Source organism: Euprymna scolopes, chromosome 28, assembly GCF_053919585.1.
Source record: "Euprymna scolopes isolate OS-2025 chromosome 28, ASM5391958v1, whole genome shotgun sequence".
NCBI classification, from domain to species: Eukaryota; Metazoa; Mollusca; class Cephalopoda; order Sepiida; family Sepiolidae; genus Euprymna; species Euprymna scolopes.
Window position 1 is genome coordinate 33,935,372 of NC_136509.1, and position 22,801 is coordinate 33,958,172.

Genomic DNA, 22,801 nt, shown 5'->3' on the forward strand with positions numbered 1-22,801 from the left:
GTTTTAATTATTACTGATCAGATTTTGTAAACGGTCATTGTCTGCAAAATTATATTATTGCTGCATATTTAGTCACGTACTCCTCATATGTTTACCTTTAATGACTTATAAAAACACCACTTTGAACAACTTACATGTTTTATGTAATTGACACGCTTTGCGGCTCCTTCTCGTTTCGAAGATTATGACCCCTGGAAAGGAAAAGGAACGGCAGAGCGTGTCAATTCCACGAACTATGTAAGTTGTCCAAAATGGTGTTTTTTATAAGTTATTAAAGGTAAGCATATGATAAGTACGTGACTAAACATGTTGCAATAACATAATTTTGCAAACTTGTTAGTCACAATACGAAACAATATTGTAATGGATACCTTTTGAAAAGTAATAAATGACCAACTGGGAAAACTTGATATTTGGAACTTGGAGAATTATATATATATATATACTAGCTGTACCTTGCCACGCGTTGCTGTGGCTCAATTTGGTGTAATGGCAAAATTCCCATATTATTAAGAACGGCATATTAAAAATGTCTTTTGGAATGAATACCACAGTTCTCCCCACGTTAAGACTTTTTTTTTTTGTAATAAATTGTTAGTTGAAAGCACAGAATAGTTACCAAACACCATCCTCTCTCCATGGTAAGAATGGCTAAAGAAAATAACGGTTTTCTTTGTAGAAACGTATCTGTATGTCACCTAAAAATTTCTTTAATGAAGGAAAAGCATTCATATTTTTATATAAAAATCAATTTCTTGTAAAAAAATTGTATTTTCACTGTTAAAAGTTTTCTGAAAAAAAAAGAAAGCTTTCACCTAACAATTTATGGTAAAAAAAAAGCAAAACCCCAACAATCGGCTGACGTATAATGTCACAATATTTTTTTTTGGCAGATTTGTCGTTTAGTTGTACAAATTGCCTACAACCCTGTTATCAAAAAAAGGGACACGTTGGGTCGTCACCGGAATATATCAAGAAGTTTGTTTATGTATAATTTATTTTAGAGTAACCAAATTGTTTAACAAATAAAAGGATTAAATGTGTTTAATTTTATAATTTATTACTGTTTTATGATTAAACATTTAAAACATTAAACAATACAAATAATACGTTGTTTAACAAATAAAAAAAATGAAAAATGAAGTTTTAAAATGATTAAATGTGTTTAATTTTGTAATTTAAAATTTTTATTTTATAATTTAAAATTTTTATTTTATAATTTAAAATTTTTATTTTATAATTTAAAATTTTCATTTTATAATTTAAAATTTTTATTTTATAATTTAAAATTTTTATTTTATAATTTAAAATTTTTATTTTATAATTTAAAATTTTTATGTTATAATTTAAAATTTTTATGTTATAATTTAAAATTTTTATTTTATAATTTAAAATTTAAAACATTGGACAATACAAATAAGATTTTGGTTTGATTTTACATTTTATATTGTTCTCGGATGCATATGATGATTCATCTCCACAATAATTCAATATTTAACTTCATCTTTCATTATTTCTTTTCGAGAACAAAACGAACATTTTATTTGGCACTTGTACAGTTTAGTCAAGACATTAAAAAATGAAAATATCGAAAAAAAGGTTATATTGTACGTATCCGTTTTGGACTGAAGATCTCTGAAAAAAAATTTCATTTAATTTGATCGAGTAGTTTTTTTTTACAGCGGAAAAATATGTTCTCATGAGAGCGTGTTGAAGACAGCCATTGTAAAATTTACTGAAGCTGAACAACATGCCATGGGGAGATAACTCAATGTAAAGTGCGGACACTCCCTACCCATCTTTAATTCTAGCTTTTCTTCCTAAAAATCGAACCTTTTGCTCGGTATCATAACAAATTGTTTTTTCGCTGTAAAAAAAAACAAAAAAACTACTTGATGAAATTAAGTCAAATGTTTTTTGAGAACTTAGTTTCATAACGGATACGTGAAATATAACCTTTTTTCGATATTTTCATTTTTTAATGTCTTACTCTTAACTAAACTGTACAAGTACCTTTTATTTATATTGCTTGATGTTTTTATTTTTAAATTATAAAAATAAAACACATTTAATCATTTTAAAACTTCATCTTTCGTTATTTCTCTGTTTTATTTGTTAAACAACGTTGTTAATTTTAACTAAATTTTAATCACAGGATTATATTTTCAATAATCACGTAAATATAAACAAACTTTCTATTTACGATATATGTACATCGGTGTCGACTCAACGTGTCCCTTTTTTATAACAGGGTTGGAGGCTATTTGTACAACTAAACGGCAAATATGCCTTTTTTTTTTTTTAAATAATTTCACGCTATCTTATTGTTTAATAATAAATTCTTAGCTGAAAGCACAGTATAGTTACAAAACACACTCCCCTCGCCAATGTAAAAAATAAAAAGTAAAAAAAGTTATTATTTCAGCACGATACGAAAAACGCATAATAAACTGTACTTCCACCTAACAATTTGCAGTTTTAGTAAGAAAAATAAAATTTTGGGTACTTATATATTTTTTGTTACTGTGCTGAAATAATAATGTTAATATTTTGAAAGGCATTCGTAACATGGGAAGGATAGTAATAACAAATAATAATAAAAAAAAAGATATCGTGAAAGTTTAATTTAACCAAAAAAAAAAAAAAAACAACAAAAAACGATGTAAAAATAGCGTGATATCAAAGCACAAAAATGTGGTTTAATTTTACAGGAGATATTGTTCCCGGGTGCATATGATGGCAGATGGTAACCGTACTATGTTTACGTATATATATTTTTTAATATCTAATAAATGTAAAGTGGAAGCACAAAATAGTTAGAAAACACCCTCACCTACTCTGTAAGAATGGTTTTTCAAATAATAACGATATATTTCAGCACGGCACCAAAACTACATAAGAACCGAAACTTTCATTTTTATTGGTTAATGTTTGTCATTCTAAATAAAATGAAAGGCATGTAATCATTTCAAAACTTCATCTTGTAGTTTATTTTTTTTAATTTATTAAGCACATGATCACATTTTCAATAAGTATGTTATTATATTTTACCCATTTAAAGGTTGTAAAACATGTAAACAAACTTTTGCTCGATACGAGTGACGACATTTAAGAGTCCCTTTTAGTGATTACTTGGTGTGAGGATATATGTACAACTAAACGGCAAATCTGTCCCCAAAAATCCGGTATTATTTTACTTTAAGGCCTCGTATATAAGAAAATAACGCTTTGCAGATTTATTTCGGTTTTCTGAAAACGAATCTGCAGACCGTTTCCATCGCCAAAAAAGTAGCTTTCATGATATGAAGAAATTACTTTTTCGAAAAGTGGGTGATCACTTTGCGATGGGTGATCACTTTGCGATGTAACTTGGAATGAGCACCCACTTTGTGGCCACGTGAGAGAGCGGTATTTTTTGTGTGTTTATTTTTGTTTGATTTCCTTTACATGGTAATAACCACTGGACTCTGGGACTATTTTCCATTTCACAGCCCTAGCCATCGTTTACACTACGCATAAACGAAGACTGGTAAATATGCACTCGCGGACCAAACTGCCTTGTCAAAAAAACCTTATATGCAATAAGCATGAAGAAAATGCCCCCTCTCTCAGGTGGCCAGAAAGTCGGTGCTCATGTTAAGTTAAATTTACATGGAAAAGTGATCACCAAGTTTTCGGAAAAGTAAATTCCTCATGTCATGGAAAGTATTTTTTTGTGACGGAAATGCTTTACAATTTTGTTTTTAGCACACCGAAATCTACAAAAAAATGTTTTGTTATATACAAACGTGAGACGGACATTCGGGGGAGAAAAGTTTGCATGTAAATCCGAAAATGAAGTCGATAGAAAAAAAAAAAAAATGGATGCTATTTTTTTTTCGGAAAAACTAAACAATCAAAACATTATAAAAGTTAAGATGGACATCGGAAGTATATTCACTAATCGGCTCGGATGAAATCTGAAATTTTCCCCGACGAATAAAAGTTTTTCTTTTAATATATATATATATATATATATATATATATATATATATATATATATATATATATATATTGTAAAATGTTTTTGACTCCTAATAGAGATTTAATTGCTGCCCACCACAGTAATATGTGGCACAAGGCCGGAAGGTGGGGATCCAGCAGGCTCCCCTAAAGGAGGGGCACTCCTGCAATTGTAAAAATTGTCTGATTAATCCCGTCGGTATTCCCCGGTCGGGGCGCCTCAGGCAGTAAGCGATAAACTTACTCCACCGGAAAGCCCAGTGACAAGACCTGGGAGGATGGACCTCCTAAGTATTATCTAGGCGGTGTACCTCAGTCCGGCTGAGTGTCAAGTAACGAATATATACTGCCAGGATAACTCGACGTTGCCCGGGATGGGAGTCAACGGATGTTTCACACTCTCATATTTTTATTGTCACCGAAATCGGTGAAATCGTTCATTTTTAAATCAAATCGATTGATTGCCTGCTCGAATTGGGAACTCATCATGATGCACTGGAAGGAAGCTCACATGCCTCTCGCAGTGACTTAGTTTACAATATATATATATATATATATATATATATATATATATATATATATATATATAAAGCTGAGTGTGTGTGTGTGTGTGTGTGTGTGTGTGTGTGGTCACGAATAGGCTCCTATATGGTGGACTATTTTAAAAAACTGATTACATATAATGATAGAAGATATATCGAGACACAGGAATGGGTATGTTTGATCTGGCAGAAGGGTGGTTCATTAAAATTGTGGGGTCTGCGTTCGCGCCTGGTCCACAAAGTATGGAAATAAAAAATAAAAAATAAAAAAAAACGTTTACAAGTGTTTTTGATATAGATGTACATAATAATACTTTGATAAGTATGTTTTAACTTAAATAGGGATGGTATAATAAAATTTGTGGGGTGTGCATTCGCGCCTGGCCTCTAAAGAATGGAAATAGGAACAAACTTTAATAAACACTTTTCATATCTATCTGCGTAAGTATACTTTGATAATTATGTTCCAGTTTAAAGAAATATGGTATGATAAAATTATGGGGTGTTTGTTCACGCCTGACCGCCATAGAATGGAAATATGTCACAAAGTTTAACAAGTTTTTTTAATATAAATCCATAGAATATTGTGATAAGTGTTTCAGTGTGAACAGGTATGGTATAATAAATTATGGGGTTTATCTATTTTATTTTTACTTTTATAATATTTTGCTTTGGTTTTGATACCCCCAAATTCGAAGCTATCTCTTTACAACCCTTCCTTTTCATAACCTATCATACTTTCTGAAATCAGAGTCCATTTTGTGTAGCCTTTTTTTGAACCCAGTCAACGATGGGTACTTTTGCTAGTATATATATATATATATATATATATATATATGTGTGTGTGTGTGTGTGTGTGTGTGTGTGTGTGTGTGTGTAAAACAAACATTGACTCATCCGATCACTTGGGACATGTTCAGATAAGTCGGATTAATTATTCATTATTGTTATCAACACGATATCATGTTTCATTCGACTTCCTTTGCTTGACCGATTTTCAGAAGTAGAGTTTTATTTTATTATATACTGGCCTGGATGTTTAAAGGTGTATATTGAGCAAAAAAAAAAAAAAGTGGCAGTAGGCAGGCAGGCAGGCTCGAACCTGTGATGCGAAGATTGAAAAGAAAGTGAAAGAACATATGACGTCTTACCGCTACTCCATGACGCGACTGAAAGCTTAGAACGTTAAAATAAGGCAAAATTAATCCAACCGATACGATGACTTGCAAAAATGGCCCGCAAAAATCGAACCTTCCTTGTAGAAAACTGCCCAGCTGGGGATGACGAAATTAATGTTTTTGGTCAATTTTTCGATATTTGTTGTCCAAGGTATCGAGTTTCAAAATAATAATGATTTCGTGAAAATCCGTCTCCTCTGTCGAAAGTTTTAGACTTACATACATACATACATACATACATACATACATACATACACACATTTAAAAAGACAGGTGAGATTTATATATAGATATCGCTATTATAATGAAGATTTTGTTTTTTTATATTTGTACCCAGGAACCTGAATATTATTTAAATGAAGATTTTAAATGATGATTAAGCTTAACTACTCTTATACATAAGGTGACTCGCTTTATTTAACATCATGTTTATTTCAAATAATAACCCAATTATTTGTTACATAATCTTTGTTATATTCTAGTTTGAAAGTCAGTTTCAATAAATTTATCATTTTTTCCGCTCACGGTTTTTATAATCACCTTCAACAGTTTGTCGCATGTGTCCGTCTCCGTTACACGACTTCTTCCAACCCAACGTCACGTTATATTTACGATTCTTTTAATATGTTAGGTATAGTCTCATTTGCGTAGAGACGGTGAGAGTTTGTGTTGCTCACGCGTGATCGTTAAGCATAAAAGCAACTGCGAATCGCTATCCTTCGCTATAGGGTGGGACCACCACAACTTAGTACACAAATTTTCCACCATCATTATGTGCTTTTGATTCTGAAGGCGTCTGTCTGGCAGAAGCAGCGGCGAACTTCTCAGGGCTTCATTGTCAGTCATGACAGCTCACGTTCACATCAACATTTGTCCCACACTCAAATACTTGTAGAACAGGCAGAGGGATGCTCCATTACGTCGATGGGACAGAGGCTGAAGCTTAGATGACAGTTCAGGACCTATTAGGTTGGCGACTCTCTTTTGAACCCTGTCTAGGAGTGAGAGACTAGTAGCAGATGCACCAGCCCAAATATGACAACAATACTCCATACATGGGCGAATGGTGACCTTATAGAGGTACAGGATACTTTCGGGCATTAGTAGCTTTCTAGCACGGTAGAGAGAACCTACCTTTTTCGCAACGTTTCTGGCAATGCTCTCAATGTAATTTTTCCAACTTATGTTTCCTGTGAACATTAGGCTGAGGAGTTTAAAGGATGTACTTTCAGATAAAGAGTCTTTGGCCATGCTATTGGTGGTAGAGAAGGTTTCTTGTAATTATTGAAGGAAACAAGATTAGTCTTAGCAGCATTGAATGTGACCATCCATGTTTGTCTCCATTCCCTTACAGATCGGAGGTCATCCTCTAGTGTTTTTGCCATTTCCCTAGATATGTGTTCATTTGTTTTCCTGTCGTGTCTGTTATAGAGTGTGGTGTCATCAACATATATACCCATCTCACAGACAATTTTGTCGGGGAGGTCATTTATGAATATTAGAAATAATAGAGGTCCAAGAATAGACACCTGAGATACTCCCATTTTGTTTGGATGTACGACCATCCATGACAACCTGGATTTTTCTCTTATCTAAGAAGGATTTAATTATGTTAAAGATTCTTCCAGTGATACCGTATGATCTGATTTTCCTGAGAAGACCTTCGTGCCATACCCTGTCAAAAGCCTTAGATATATCTAGAGCTACCGCTCTACCCTCCCCTGCTTTGTCAAATGAATGGTATATACGTTCAGAGATTACAGTTAGGATGTCTGCCGTGGAATGGGCTTGCCTAAATCCGTATTGTTGGTCGGTCAGAAGTTTAGCATTTGTAAGGTGATGGACAAGAGCTTGGTTCATAATGGACTCCAATATTTTGGCGAAAAGTGGGAGGAGGCTAATGGGGCGCTAATTTACTGGGTCAGTTCTTTCACCAGAATTCTTGAAAACTGGTACCACAGAAGCAGTTTTCCAGCAGGCAGGAAAGCAAGATTCCTTAAGGCATTTATTGTAAAGTTTGGAGAGAACCGGTGCTACTTCGGCTGAGCACTTTTTTAATAGCACAGCCGGAATGAGATCAGGTCCACATGCTTTTGAAGTGTCAAGATTTTTTATGAGGGCATGCACCTGATATGGGGTGATTTCCAGATTGTCTAGTGTGGAGTCTGTCCACAAAGGAAAGTCAGGAAGGGGGTGGTTTGCAGGGTCAAGCGTGGAGTTATAGGCGAACCGACTGGCAAGCATGTTAGCCTTCTCAGTTGCTGAGCAAACAACCTCATGATTGTTAGATAGTGGGGGAATTGTTGATTGCCCATTATTTACTACACTGTTGAAGATTTTCCAAAAGTCATGAGTTCCTAATTTCTGTGCTTCGATGCGTTTTTTGGTGGTTTCAATAAATTCTCTCTTCGCTGTCGCTATTTCTTTCTTATAGTTATTTTTGGCTTCTATATACTTCTGTCTGTTTGAACTGGACATGTCGGTTAAATCTGCGGTACGTATGTTGCCTTTGCACGATGGCAGCTGCACAAGTAGAAGTAACCCATTGGGGAGAGTGGGACTTGCTATAAAACTTCCGCATGGGAACATGTGCCTCAATAGCTGTTTTGAACCATTCAGTGGTCTCATGTGCGCACTGTTCAGCAGGAAGTGAGAAGATATTTCGCCATGGGGCGTCTCTGATGAGATCCCTGATGGCTTTCCAGTCAGCCTTTTTATAATATCTCGTTGTTTTGAGTAATGGCTCTTCCGTTTTGGCTCTAGAGTTTAGTGCGATTTCAACTGTTATCACTACATGATCAGCATTTTCAAGTGGGCTGTGGGCATTCGTAACGCAATCATCGGGGACTGTGGTCAGAAACAGATCTAACAGTGATGCGTGTTGTTCTTGCTGGTCAGGGAAATGGGTTGGAAACGTAACCGTTTGTGTTACTCATGCATGATCATTAAATATAAAAGCAACTTCACGTCGCCATTGTTTTTTCTTGTCAAGTGACAGAGCTCTACAAAACACCCACTCACGCTATCCTAGTAATTACGATTTTCATTACATATATTAAAGTAAAAAAATAAAAATAAAGTGTTTTTGGATCAATTAAAGTTTAAGGACCGCAGCAAATGGGGAAAACAAGAGACACAACTTAAAAAAAAGAAAAACTAAGAAAAAGAAAAATAAGATAAAAAACAAAAACAAAAACAAAAGAACAAAATGTCAAATTTCCTGAAGATTAATATTTTATTATTTGAAAATTGGAAAAAAAATTCAATTTTATTTTTAATAAATAGTAATAATTATAAAAAAACAATTTCACACTCGCCTAGTCTTTCTTAAATTTTTATTGCGTGTTTCAAGCAGTGAATTTCCTTTTAAACTATTAAGTCATTTGAGAAGTTCCGAGCGATTTTTAGGCACACAAAAATGATTGAAATAAGAACATTTCTCCTTTCTTAGCATTTATTTATTTGATACAAATGTTCATTAACTGTTCTTTTTCGAAATTTCGAACTCTTGTGCAAATGCTCTAATAGTATTTGGATTTTTAAAAAATTTTGTCTTCAAAACATCAATATCAAATTTTGAGGGTTTCGATTGCAAGTGTCAGTTCCAAGACTGATGTTTCCTGTTTTGAATTTTGCAAACAATTTTCGAACAGTTGATTCTCTAGTAGTATTTTCACCATACACTTCACAAATATCGTCGAAAGTTTTAACATCAGTTTCCCCATTTTTGGAAGAAAAAGAAAACATAACTACCTGAACATGAAATTTGTTGCAATTCATTTTCTTGCAATGAAGAGTGTCTGAAAGTAAAAATAAATGTCAACAATGGAAAAAATATGCTAACCCTAACCCTAACCCTAACCCTAACACATGCTAAGTTTCATCTGTGATTTAAGTAAACATTTTATAGGCTTCCGGACAACCTAATAAGTATATTTTGGGATCAATTAGGGTTTAAGGACCCCAGCAGATGGGAGGAACAAAAGGAAAAGGTTTTAACCTTGACTTTCGTACATGCATTCTGTAAACTAATATAAAAAACCGAGTTGTTTGGTTTTTCCATCCATCCATCCATCCATAGCCTTGAACCCCTGGAGGGGCATAAGCCATCCACAATTTTGTAGATGCTTTTGTAGCGAGGAGTTCTTTTCTTTGGGAGGCGGGGGTGTGTGAGGATCCTGGCCTTACGCCCAAAATTCAGGAAGGTACATACAGTGCCTGGTACTGGTCAGGCTCAACGTTGCTTAACTGACCCAACCATCTGCGAATGTGGAGAGAAGTATTGTACGCTGCTACACTGCTTTGTGTGCCCTCTTCTACCCAACTGGTGCAGCTTAGTACCCCAGTAGTTGTTGCCCCTGATAGTAGCCCCCTACACCAAAGTGGCAATGTGCCTTGTTTTGAGTGAAAATGTAAAAAAAAAAAAAAAAAAAAGCTTGAAAAATCTTTCAGAATGCAGCAATAATGCAAAAGACTGCATAAAAGAAAGTGTGAAACTATCGTATGACCACATGCTTAAAATGCATGCAAAGAAAAAGTATCGACAGAATTTACAAAAGTGCAGCAAGCAATGTGAAAAAGCAGAAGAGATTGCATCTATACGCTGTCTTGATGTTTATTTAATGTGACTTTAGACCTGAATACGGTAGACATGTTTCTCCAGGTAATAGGCACACGGACAGAGAACCCTGCCTTTCTTCTCTTGACACGAAAGTAGCGATGGTACATGTTCTACAAGTGACGGGGAGAACAAAACTAATTGTTGAGCTGAAAACGCTTCTAATGATGAATTCATATTCCTGTTGATTATTCTGTATGCCAGAATTAGGTCTTCTCGCCCCTTTCCTTGATCAATTGAGATGAGATTTAGTCTTTGAAGCCATTCACTGTAGGAAAGCATGAAGAACCCCGATCTCGGACATAATTAATGGCAAAAGGTCGAAAGCTAATATGACACCAGTGCAGCTTGGAAGATCTTGCAGAATACAACAATAATGCAAACGACTGCATTAAAAAAAACATAGGAAACTGTTGTTTGATCACACGTTTCAAAGAAACACAAAGAAGAAGAGTCAAATTCCGTCGTCTTGCTAGTTATACAGGGTGACCCCCCAAAAACGGGCCCCAACTCTAATTAGGCCCCGTTTCTTAGTGTTTTGTCCGAATGAAATGAAACTTTGGTCATAACTAGTTTATTATATTCAAAACATCACATCAAAACACTAGGGTCTTTGGCCTTTTTTTCTCCGTTCTACAGCATATGTTCTAGATGGCCTCCATTTAGCTTTTGTTTTTTTGGGGGGTCACCCTGTATATATATATTATATTTTTGGTCCTCCAATTAACCCTTGTCTGTTCGTCCATCCATCCATCCATCCATTCGTCCGTCCGTTCGTCTGTCCGCACTTTTCTAAATAACTACGCCTCAGAATTTTTTGAAATTTTACACAAACATTAAACATGATATGAGTAAAAAATCGTTAAAATTGACAATTTTGTGCTTATTTAAAAAAAATTGGTGCCTTGGATTTTTAAAACTTTCGGAAAAGTTGTAACTAACTGATTTCTATATAATTTTGTTTGTCTATACTTCATGATAGTTCTTAGGTGTGCTCGAGGAGCTCTTTTAGGGCTAATAAAAACACTCCAGTTTTGGGACTATTTTACCATATCTGTCCAAAATTTTCTGTGTATGTCTATTTTGCAGTTTTGCATGGTGCTGAACTCAAATTGAAGTCCTTGGGGACTTTTGGGGTTAAATGGGGGGGGGGGGGCAAATGATGGACTTAGTCATTTCTTTTTTGCATGGTGCAGAACTCAAATTTCCATATATTAAGGCCTAAAACTGCACCGTTTGTTCATTTTCACCAGGATTTGACGTCCCCTGGGAACTTTTGGGGCTAAATGGTGGTGGTGGTGGTGGGGGGCAAATGCTGAAGTTAGTCATATTTTTATGCCTCATTCATTGTGCACTCACGGGGACCATGTATGATTCAATTGTTTTCATTTAATTCAATAGTCATTTATCCAGGTTGAAACTTAGCGATCTGTATTTAATCCAAGCTTGATCTTATCTTTATACCAATTTATTTCGAATCCTTAAATCCATATCTGATCCTTAACATGCTTTCATATATCCAACGGCAGTTGGTTAATCTCTTATAAATCATCCAACGTCCAACGTTAATAGATTAGAAAAACCAATAAAAGTGACTATTTGTTTGTTTTCGTCTCTATTGGAAGATTGTTTCTTAGAAACCCGTATCAAATCGCATGTTCCAATTTTTTATTTTTTTTATTTTTTTTACATATGCATAACCACTTATCAAAGCCCAGAGACCACTCGAGGATGAAGGTTAAAGAGTGTACAGTAATCAATTGGACAATATAATAATCGGTAGTAATGGAAATTCGGTAAATTTGTTAACTTAAGTGGAACGGCTCATCAAAACTTGTTTACGTTAGACTTGAAGACAACCATGTTGTAGTCAGCTGGAAAGCAGGAAAACGGAAGACAATTCCATAGACGTGCAGTTCTAAGAAAGAAGCTTTGTTCATGGAATCTACAATTAGGTTTAGGCACAGATAAAGAGTGGGGGGAATTATTGATAGTGTTTTCAGCTAGAGGGGTGTTTCTTGTGAAAGTTTGGCGAGGGGAGACCATAGATTGAAGCTCAGTCGAGCACTTGCCATGAAAATAACGATAAAGCAGAGACAAACTCGCAACATCTCTTCTGTGAGAAAGAGGTTGCAGGGGAAAGAAAAAGACATTTCCTATGAGGCTACGAAGTCTATTTTGAACTCTATCAAGGCAGGACAAGTCCTTTTTAGCAGCTTCTGTCCAGATGTGGCAACAGTACTCCATCCTTATCGACTCCATAACAATTACTCTATAATTACTTGCTATGGAGTAGCATATGTTGTCATATTTGGGCTAGAATCACCATTGGATGTCTTTTAAGTTTATATTTAAACAAACAAATAGCAAACAAATAAAATTTAAAAACTAAAATTAATTCACTGTGTACCATTTCAGGTACAGAAATGTATCTGTGGTTTGATTGGCCCCACCCCTTCTTTCTTTTGGCACCCTCTCTCTCCCAAACGTGATGTTGCTAGTCTCAGTTTTGCTCTGATTATCGGCTCTATAACTGTTCTCTGTCAGTGGAGGAGAAATCCTTCACAACTGAGACAATTTTTATTTTTGTTCCTTTTCTCCACGTCAAAAAACGACCCTGGTGTTTAACTCTGTCCCATGGGGAGGCATTGTAAATAGGAACAATATTACTCCCTTTTTTTTTTTTTTTTTTTTTTTTTTTACTCCCAAACAAGGCACAGTGCCACTTTGATGTAAGGGGCTACTATCAGGGACATAAGTTGCAGGGACACCATGAAGGGAGTTGAGCAGCAAGATATCTGTTCACATTACATTTGAACTTCTGCATGTCAGTACAGTTGGGGAAGCAGGAACCCAGAAGGGAATTCCAAAGTCTTGCAGTTCTGGGGAAGAAACTATTAAAGTAGAAGCCTTTCTTATGTCTAGGGATTTTATTGTGTAGGAGAGGGACTTTGCTGCTTGTCGGGTTTGTCGGGGGAAGGGGTTACATTGAGGGAGTACAAGGACTTGTAGTTCATCGTAACATCGAGCATTAAAATACTTATAAAACAACCAGAGGGATGCAACATTTCATCAACGGAACAGAGGAGCAATAGTAACTAAGGGGCAACTCTAGGTTTCTCAAATCCCCCAAATGGGGAATCACCGATGGATGCCTTTCAAGTTAATTAATAAACAAATAAACATTTTAAACAAATAACAATTTAAAACTAAAATTGATTCACTCTGTCATTTCGGGTGCAAAAATGTATCTGTAATTTGATTGGTCCCCACCCTTTCTTTATTTTGGCACCCTCTTTCTCAGAAACGTGGTGTTGCTAGTCTCAGTTTTTTGTCTAGAAATACTATTATGGTATGTGTGATCGCCTCCCTGCTTTTTTGGTTCCAGCTCGTTTGACTTGTTGGTCTATTAATCTTCATTAATTTGCTGCTTTGATATATTATTGCAATACAAGTTCTAATAACTACTTTCTGAGAACTGAAACTGGTGCTATTTTTTATATATATATTTTTTTTTACATGGAGGTCACCACTTACCAAAGCCTGGAGGCCACTCAGGGATAAGGGTTATTGCGTGTACAGTAATCAATGGGATAGTATCGTAGTAATCATTAGTAATGGAGATCTGATAAAGTGTCTTACTTAAGAGGGCAGTTTGTCAGGAATTTGTTTATATTGGACTTGAAGACATCCAAGTTGTAGTCAGGTGGGAAACAGGCAAACAGAAGAGAGTTCCACAGTCGTGCACTTCTGAGAAAGAAGCTCTGCTCATGGAATCTACGTTTGGATTTAGGTACAGATAAAGAGTGGGGAAAATTATTGACAGTAGTTTCAGCCAGACGGGTGTTTCTTGTGAAAGATTGGCGAGGGGGGACGAGAGATTGGAGCTCAGATGAGCACTTGCCATGGAAATAACGATAAAACAAAGACATGCTTGCAACGTCTCTTCTATGGGAGAGAGGCTGTAGAGAAGAGAAAAAGGCATACTCTACTAAGCTACGAAGTCTATTTTGTATTCTGTCAAGGCCGGATAGGCTGTTTTTAGCAGCTCCTGCCCAGATGTGGCAGCAGTACTCCATCCTTGGACGTACTTGGCTTTTATACAGATAGAGAATTGCATCAGTAGGGAGATATCTTCTGGAGCAGTCGAAGGATTCCACCATTTTCCCAGCGTCCTTGGCAACAGACCTGATGTATGTATTCCATTTCAGATCAGGAGAAAAGGTCAAACCCAAAAGCTTGTCAAAACATGGAGCATCCCCAAGACGAGAGCCATCCATTTCAATTGATGCCAGATGGGGATCAGAGCATTGATGATGTAAAGATAGAAGCTTAGTTTTGGATGCATTAAAAGTGACCAGCCACCTCTTCCCCCATTGTACCACACGCTCAAGATCAGAAGAAAGAGAATTTGAGAGAACCTTGTCATTTATGGCCTTTAATGTGTTGCCATAGATGGTCGTGTCATCAGCATAGATGTCAACGAATGATTTAAGTATGTGTTTTGGGAGTCATTGATGTAGATCAGGAAGAGAGTTGGGCCCAGGATGGACCCCTGAGGGACTCCAGCTTTAATACTGTGGGCCTCTGATTTCTGCCCATCAACCACTGCTCTTATGAACCTATCAGAGAGAAATGATTTATTAATTGTGAAAACATTACCAGTGATACCGTAGCCGGAAATCTTGTGAAGTAGGTCCTTATGCCATACCTTATTGAAGGCCTTCGATATGTCAAAAGCAATTGTGCTGGAAAGGAAGCTTTTGTCAAGAGATTCACTAATCCTATGAGATATAACCGTTAGCACATCTGCTGTAGATCTTGCAGGGTGGAAACCATATTGCATGTCACTAAGAAGGTTGTTTCTGCTGAGGTGGTTGACTACTTCTTTATTTAATATGGATTCCAACAACTTACTCATGTTATCGTTTTTTTTTTTTTTTTCTTTTCCTTTTGCACAACTAGATCAAGTTTTTTTTTTTTTTGTATTACTTGGATTTTTTGGACTTGTTCTTATCTTAATGTTTTGGTTGATATAAAATCCGACCTTCTTCAGGTGTATCTTGTCGAACTCAGGAATCCGCACGGAATTTCGAATGGACCTCTTTATTTAATCCACAGAGGTAGCATGCTCTCGTTTCGTCAGCCATGACCGGGTAGAAATTCTAAGCAATTCGCAATTGTATTTTGAGTGTCAACTGCACTGAGGATTGAATCTTCAACCTCTAGAAGAGTGCAACATTTACAACTGAATTTTACCAAATACTTTATCCCCTACGCCACAGATATTTGCGGACAAGTCTAGTATAAATTTAAGGAGTTATACATCGACGGAGAAACTGAAATGAAACTCTTAGTTTTCTCTCTAAAACATGACCCATGTCATCTCCTTATTATGTAATAGCATGAATACAGTTCTTTGAAGCATGGCCACGTAATTACTAGTTTTTCCCACCTGTTGACAATTGGAATGATATCGCACACGCGGATGTGTTAAAGCTCGTTCCGTCAGAACAGAAGCCGACCAGCAAGTGCGGCGCCATCTTTGTTGTAAAGATTACTATTGTCCATCTTTAATTTTTTGTCCAGTTCAGCTGAAACAAAAGATATTCTCTGATACGTAGCAATGCCATTATCTCTTCTTTCTCCCCTGAACCAGAGTTACTTTCTGTTTAACTGTTTTTGAAATGAAGCTTCAAAGACAACCAACTTAAACTTTATTTATGACTAGCTGACTCGTATTCCGGCGTTGCCCAAGAAAGTAGATTAACTCAAGAAATTCCTTGATGTATTGAATTAGTATCCAGTATGAGCACACACCCTTTTTGGTGACTTAAAGTTGTTAAGCAGCAGACACCATTATCCCTGTAGATACATATTTTGTTTATGTGACTCAAAACATAAAAATATAAAAATGTTATCTCCCTTACAACTAACATTTTATTTCTTTTCCTGTTTGTGTTTAAAAGTGTGCAAACAAATTAAAATTTAAAACTAAAATGACTTCACTACATCCTTGGAAATATCGGGCAGGTCTAGCTAAATATGTGTACAATATAAAACAGTACTATCTATCTATCTATCTATCTATCTATCTATCTATATTTGTAAGTATATGTGTTTGTGTGTGTGAATGTGTATATATATATATATATATATATATATATATATATATATATATATATGTATGTATGTATGTACGAGCAAACAGTTAATAAAAAATGTTAAAAAACACTTTGAAATGAGTTAAAAACATATTTAATCTGAAAAGGAAACACTAGATAAGTGGATAGTCCTTAATCCGTGGAGTTTCGAAGAAATACTTTCCTTCTCATCAGAGGGTAGGAATTAGCAACATTTTTATTTTATTTTATTTTATATATATATGTATGTATGTATGTATGTATGTATGTATGTATGTATGTATGTATGTATGTATGTATGTAAGCTTCATTGCAGAGCAGAGACAACTCATGTTTGTTTCTCTTATATTCTGTTCGAGTGTAAAAATAAATTTGCCGTATTCTCAATCGTTTTCGACCTCCATAAGTCGTCCTCAGACAAGTGATAAAAATTAATAAAAAAATAAGGTAGTGAATTGAATGAAAAGACGATTAAAATGGTTTAAAATACTTAAAAGCATTTGAGCGTGCCATCCCCTTCGTATTGAGCCTGATTAATGGTTGGTTTATTAATATGGAGTAACAAAGCTTAAATAATTGGGAGGCATACATAACAGCTAAAATGGTTTTTTATTAGTATGTCACTTAATTCGGGTTTGGGAGTGTCGTGTGCTGTGAGGTACTGATAAATGGAGCTATTTGGGGAAGAGAGGTAACATATTAGTCGACGCAAGATGCTGGTTCAAGTCATGCCAATGTAAATGTTATTTTTGGAGAAACATTCTCTTATGGGGCAATATATGAATGTATAGTATAGTGTGTGTGTTTGTGTATATATATATATATATATATATATATATATATATATATATATATATATATATATATATATATACACTAGCAAAAGTACCCGTCGTTGACTAGGTTCAAAAACAGCCTACAAAAAATGGACTCTGATTTATGAAAGTACGATAGGTTATGAAAAGGAAGGGTTGTAAAGAGATAGCTTCGAATTTGGGAGTATCAAAACCAAAGCAAAATATGATGAAAGTAAAAATAAAATAGATAAACCCATAATTTATTATACCATACCTGTTCACACTGAAACACTTATCACAATATTCTGTGGATCTATATTAAAAAAACCTTGTTAAACTTTGTGACATATTTCCATTCTATGGAGGTCAGGTGCAAACGAACACCCCATGATTTTATTATACCATATTTTTTAATTTTTTTTTTTTTAATTTTCACCCCAAACAAGGCACATTGCCACTTTGATGGAGAGGGCTACTATCAGGGGCAGCAACTACTGGGGCACTATGTTGGGATTTGGGCAGCAAGATGTCGGTTCATGTTACACTTGAACTTCTGCATGTCAATACAGTTAGGGAAGCAGGGACCTGGAATGGAATTCCAGAGTCTAGCGGTTCTGGGGAAGAAACTACTGGAGTAGAAAGATCTTTTACATCTAGGGATCTCTACTGTGTGGGGGTGGGATTTAGCTGCCTGTCGGGTTTGTCGAGGGTGTCTACGTCATGGGGGCACAAGTGTCTGCAGTTCGTCAGAGCATTCACCATTAAAATACTTGTAGAACAGGCAGAGGGATGCAACGTTTCGTCGATGGGATAGAGGCTGAAGCTTAGATGCCACTTCAGGGCCTATCAGATTGGCGACTCTCTTTTGACTCTTGTCTAGGAGTGAGATACTAGCAGCAGATGCACCAGCCCAAATGTGACAACAATACTCCATACATGGGCGAATGATGGCCTTATAGAGGTACAGGATACTTTCAGGTGTCAGTAGTTTTCTAGCATGGTAGAGAGAGCCAACCTTTTTCGCAGCGGCCCTGGCAATGTTTTCAATATAATTGTTCCAACTCATGTTTCCTGTAAATGATAGGCCCAGCAGTTTGAAAGGTGTACTCTCAGACAGGGAGTCACTGGCCATTGCTATTGGTGGCAGAGAAGGTTTCTTGTAACTATTGAAGGAAACCAGTTTAGTCTTGGCAGTATTGAATGTGACCATCCATTTATGTCCTCATTCCACTACAGATTGGAGGTCATCCTCTAGTGTTTTTGCCATTTCTTTAGTTATGTGTTCATTTGTTTCCTGTCATGCCTGTTATAGAGCGTGGTGTCATCAGCATATATACCCATCTCATAGGCAGTTTTGTCGGGGAGGTCATTAATAAATATTAGGAACAATAGAGGTCCAAGAATAGACCCCTGAGGCACTCCCGTATTTATATCACACTGTTTAGATGTACGATCGTCGAGGACAACCTGGATTTTTCTCTTATCTAAGAAGGATTTAATTATGTTAAGTATTCTACCAGTGATACCGTATGATTTAATTTTCCTGAGGAGACCCTCATGCCATACCCTGTCAAAGGCCTTAGATATGTCTAGAGCTACCGCTCTGCCCTCCCCCGCTTTGTCCAGTGAATGGTATATACGTTCAGAGATTACAGTTAGGATGTCAGCTGTGGAACGGGCTTGTCTAAATCCATATTGTTTGTCAGTCAGAAGTTTAGCATCTGTAAGGTGCCGGACTAGAGCATGGTTAATTATGGTCTCAAATATTTTTACGAAAAGTGGGAGGAGACTAATGGGGCGATAATTTGATGGGTCAGTTCTTTCGCCAGAATTCTTGAATACTGGTACCACAGAAGCAGTTTTCCAACAACCTGGAAAGCATGATTCATTAAGGCATTTGTCGTAGAGTTTGGAGAGAACTGGAGCTACTTCGGCTGGGCACTTTTTTAATAGCACAGCTGGGATGAGATCAGGTCCACATGCTTTTGAAGTGTCAAGGTTTTTTATGATAGCGTGTACCTGAGCAGGGGTGATTTTTAGATCATCTAGCATGGCGTCTGTCCGCAAAGGAAAGTCAGGCAGAGGGTGGTTGGAAGGGTCCAGTGTGGAGTTCGAGGCAAACTGGCTGGCAAGCATATTAGCCTTGTCGGTTGCTGAGCAAACAACCTCATGATTGTTGGTTAGTGGGGGAATTGTTGATTGCCCATTATTTACTACACTGTTGTAGATTTTCCAGAAGTCACGATTTCCTAATTTTTGTGCTTCGATGCGTTTTTTAGTGGTTTCAGTAAATTCTCTCTTAGCTGTCGCTATTTCTTTCTTAACGTTACTTCTAGCTTCTATATACTTCTGTTTGTTTTAACTGGATTTATGTCGGTTAAATCTGCGGTATGCATGCTACCTTTGAGATATGGCACTTGCGCAAGTCGAAGTAAACCATCGGGGAGAGTGGGGCTTGCTATAAAATTTCCACATGGGAACATGTGCTTCAATTGCTGTTTTGAATCATTCAGTGGTCTCATTTGCGCACTGTTCAGCAGAAAGAGAAAAGATATTTCCTCATGGGGCATCTCTGATGAGATCTCTGATGGCTTCCCAGTCAGCCTTTTTATAATATCTCGTTGTTTTGAGTAATGGCCCTTCAGTTTTGGGTCTAGAATTTAGGGCAATTTCTACTATTATCACTGCATGGTCAGTGTTCCCGAGTGGGCTGTCAGCATTTGTTATACAATCCTCGGGAACTGTAGTCAGAAACAGATCTAGAATTGATGCGTTTTGTTCTTGCTGGTCAGGGAAACGGGTTGGAAATGTAACCATTTGTGATAGGGAGTGAGATATAGCGAAACTATGTGCTGAGCTGCCCGCTGCATCTGTGTGAGTAGAGAATCCAAGCCAGCTTTTGTGGTGAACATTAGTCACCAAATACATGTACTTGTGCGCTAGTGTCGAGGAAGAGTGCTGTATCTATGCTGTCAGAGACTTTGTTTATTATGGTGCAGAGAGCGGTAGAGAAAATAAAAGTAGCTAATGTTATGTTGTATGTTTAGTCTAAAGCACATAAAGGCTTGATCGTCCGTTTCTAGGTTTGTTTCTCTAGTCAGGGGGAGGGTGTTACGAATGTAGACTCCAAGTCCGTGCATATGTCTGTTAGAATCCTTACGGCAGAGTGGGAGATAGCCAGGCATGTTAAAGTAGTTAGAGGGGATGGAGGAGTGTAGGTTAGTCTTGTTTAGTGCTAAGATATTTGGCGTATTTGTTAGGAGAAATGCTTCAACATCAGCTAAATTAGTTCTAAGCCCACGGATGTTAGTGAATGCAAGCCTCAAGGGAGAAGGCAAGTTGGATTTGTTTGTCCCTAGGCCTGGTTTAAGCTTATTTTTTTTATTGTACTGTCATCATGTTTTTAAAGAGTTTCAGTTAGGTGAGGGGGAGCTGAACAAGAGGTTATGCAGGGTATCAGACATGCAACACAAGTAGACCATTAGCTGACCTTTCTTCAACTAGGACTGTGGCCTCAGGAAAGCCCATCGGGGATGAGTGCAGGGTCCCTTTCCATGCACAACATGGCACTACAAACATTCCGATATTATACAATGTTGATGGAGCAGCCGCTCTAAGTGTTACCAAAGAGTTAGGGCACCTGTACTACCAGTCGGAAACAGCAGCCAGGAACTGTCAATCCGGTACCCTCAGCCCATCAGAAGAAGATCACCCCAATCTAATTGCACAGGCATGTGTGGTACTCAAGCACTCCCAAGTGCCCAGTTTTGAAGGGTAGGATGTGTCGAGAGTGGGGGAACGGCATTCATTGCCCAAGACAAGAAACAAGATCTACCACTAAGTGTTTTGTCGATTCACTTGTGATAGTGTCTCTCTTCAAACTGAAACATAATTGTCAAAGTATACTTACGCAGATAGATATGAAAAGTTTTTATTAACGTTTGTGCCTATTTCCATTCTATCGAGGCTAGGCGCGAATGCAGACCCCACAATTTTATTATATCATCCCTATTTAAGTTAAAACATACTTATCAAAGTATTCTTATGTCTATATAAAAAAATCTTGTAAACGTTTTTTTTTATTTTAAAATTTTTTATTTCCATACTTTGTGGACCAGGCGCGAACGCAGACCCCACAATTTTAATGAACCACCATTCTGCCAGATCAAACATACCCATTCCTGTGTCTCGATACATCTTCTATCATTATATGTAATCAGTTTTTTAAAAGTCAACCATATAGAAGCCTATTCATGACCAGACACACACACAAACATATACAAATACACACACACAGACATTCAGCTTTATATTATAAATATTCAGCCACTCTGATGAGTCGTGGAAAATTATATTTAAAAACTAACATATATGTATGTATATATATATATATATATATATATTTATATATATATATACATATACATGTTTGTGTATATGTGTATGTACATATATATATGTATATGTTTGTGTATATGTGTATGTACATATATATATGTATATATATGTATATATATGTGTGTGTATATATGTACATATGTATGTATATATGTGTATATATGTATATATATGTAAATATATACATATGCATATATGCATATATATGTATATATATATGCATATATATGTATATATATATGTATATATATATATGTATGTACATATATATATATATATATATATATATGTATAAATATGCATATATACAGTGATGATCATATTTATTGGCACGGTAAAATAAAAGTTAAATTTTGTCTAATAAATTCTAAAAAAGGGATTAAATTAAAGAAAATAACAAAGTATATTATGTATTTTTAACTGGCCTTTCCGATGCAGCAATCGGATTTTAGAAAAAATAAATAACAAAGGAACAACAAACATAATTGCAAAAAACCCTTGTTCAAAATTATTGGCACGGCTTTGTTTTTCTTTTAGTATCAGTATAATATCAATCAATTTCCGGTTTACGTGCTTTCTGAACTTTTTTATAGCCATATTATGCTTGTTTAACGCTAATTCAGTAAATAATTTTTTTCAGATAATTTTTAGATAGCGATTTATTTAAACTATTATAAGTGACTAAATTATAATTTTCAATCGCCATGGTTAAAACTAAGGAACACAGCGAAGACGTCAGGAAGCTTGTTGTAGCATGCCATACCAATGGGGAGGGCTATGATAAGATTTCAAAGAAGCTAAACCTTCCCAAATCCACTGTTAGAGCCATAATAAACAAGTTCAAATCGCAAGGCCACGTTATGAGTTTAGAGGGTAGAGGGAGAAAAAGGATTCTTTCCCCAAGAGATGAACGGAAAATTGTTCGACAAGTAAAACAAAACCCAATGATCTCTGTTGGGGAGATTGTTGATGAACAGAGCACCTCTGGAGTGAATGTATCTCGACATACAGTTGGTAGAGTTTTGAAGAGAGCTGGTTTAAAAGCATGTCGTCCGAGAAAGACTCCCTTATTGAAGCCTATGCACCTGAAAGCAAGGCTAGCCTTTGCAAAACATCATATTGA

The 22,801-nt window shown here is 36.1% G+C and overlaps 1 protein-coding gene across 2 annotated transcripts in view; it reads left to right on the forward strand.

Moving 5' to 3' along the window:
• Nucleotides 1-22,801, forward strand: part of LOC145249560 (tubulin polyglutamylase ttll6-like) — a 351,054-nt gene that overhangs the window by 90,216 nt on the left and 238,037 nt on the right. The window lies entirely within an intron of this gene.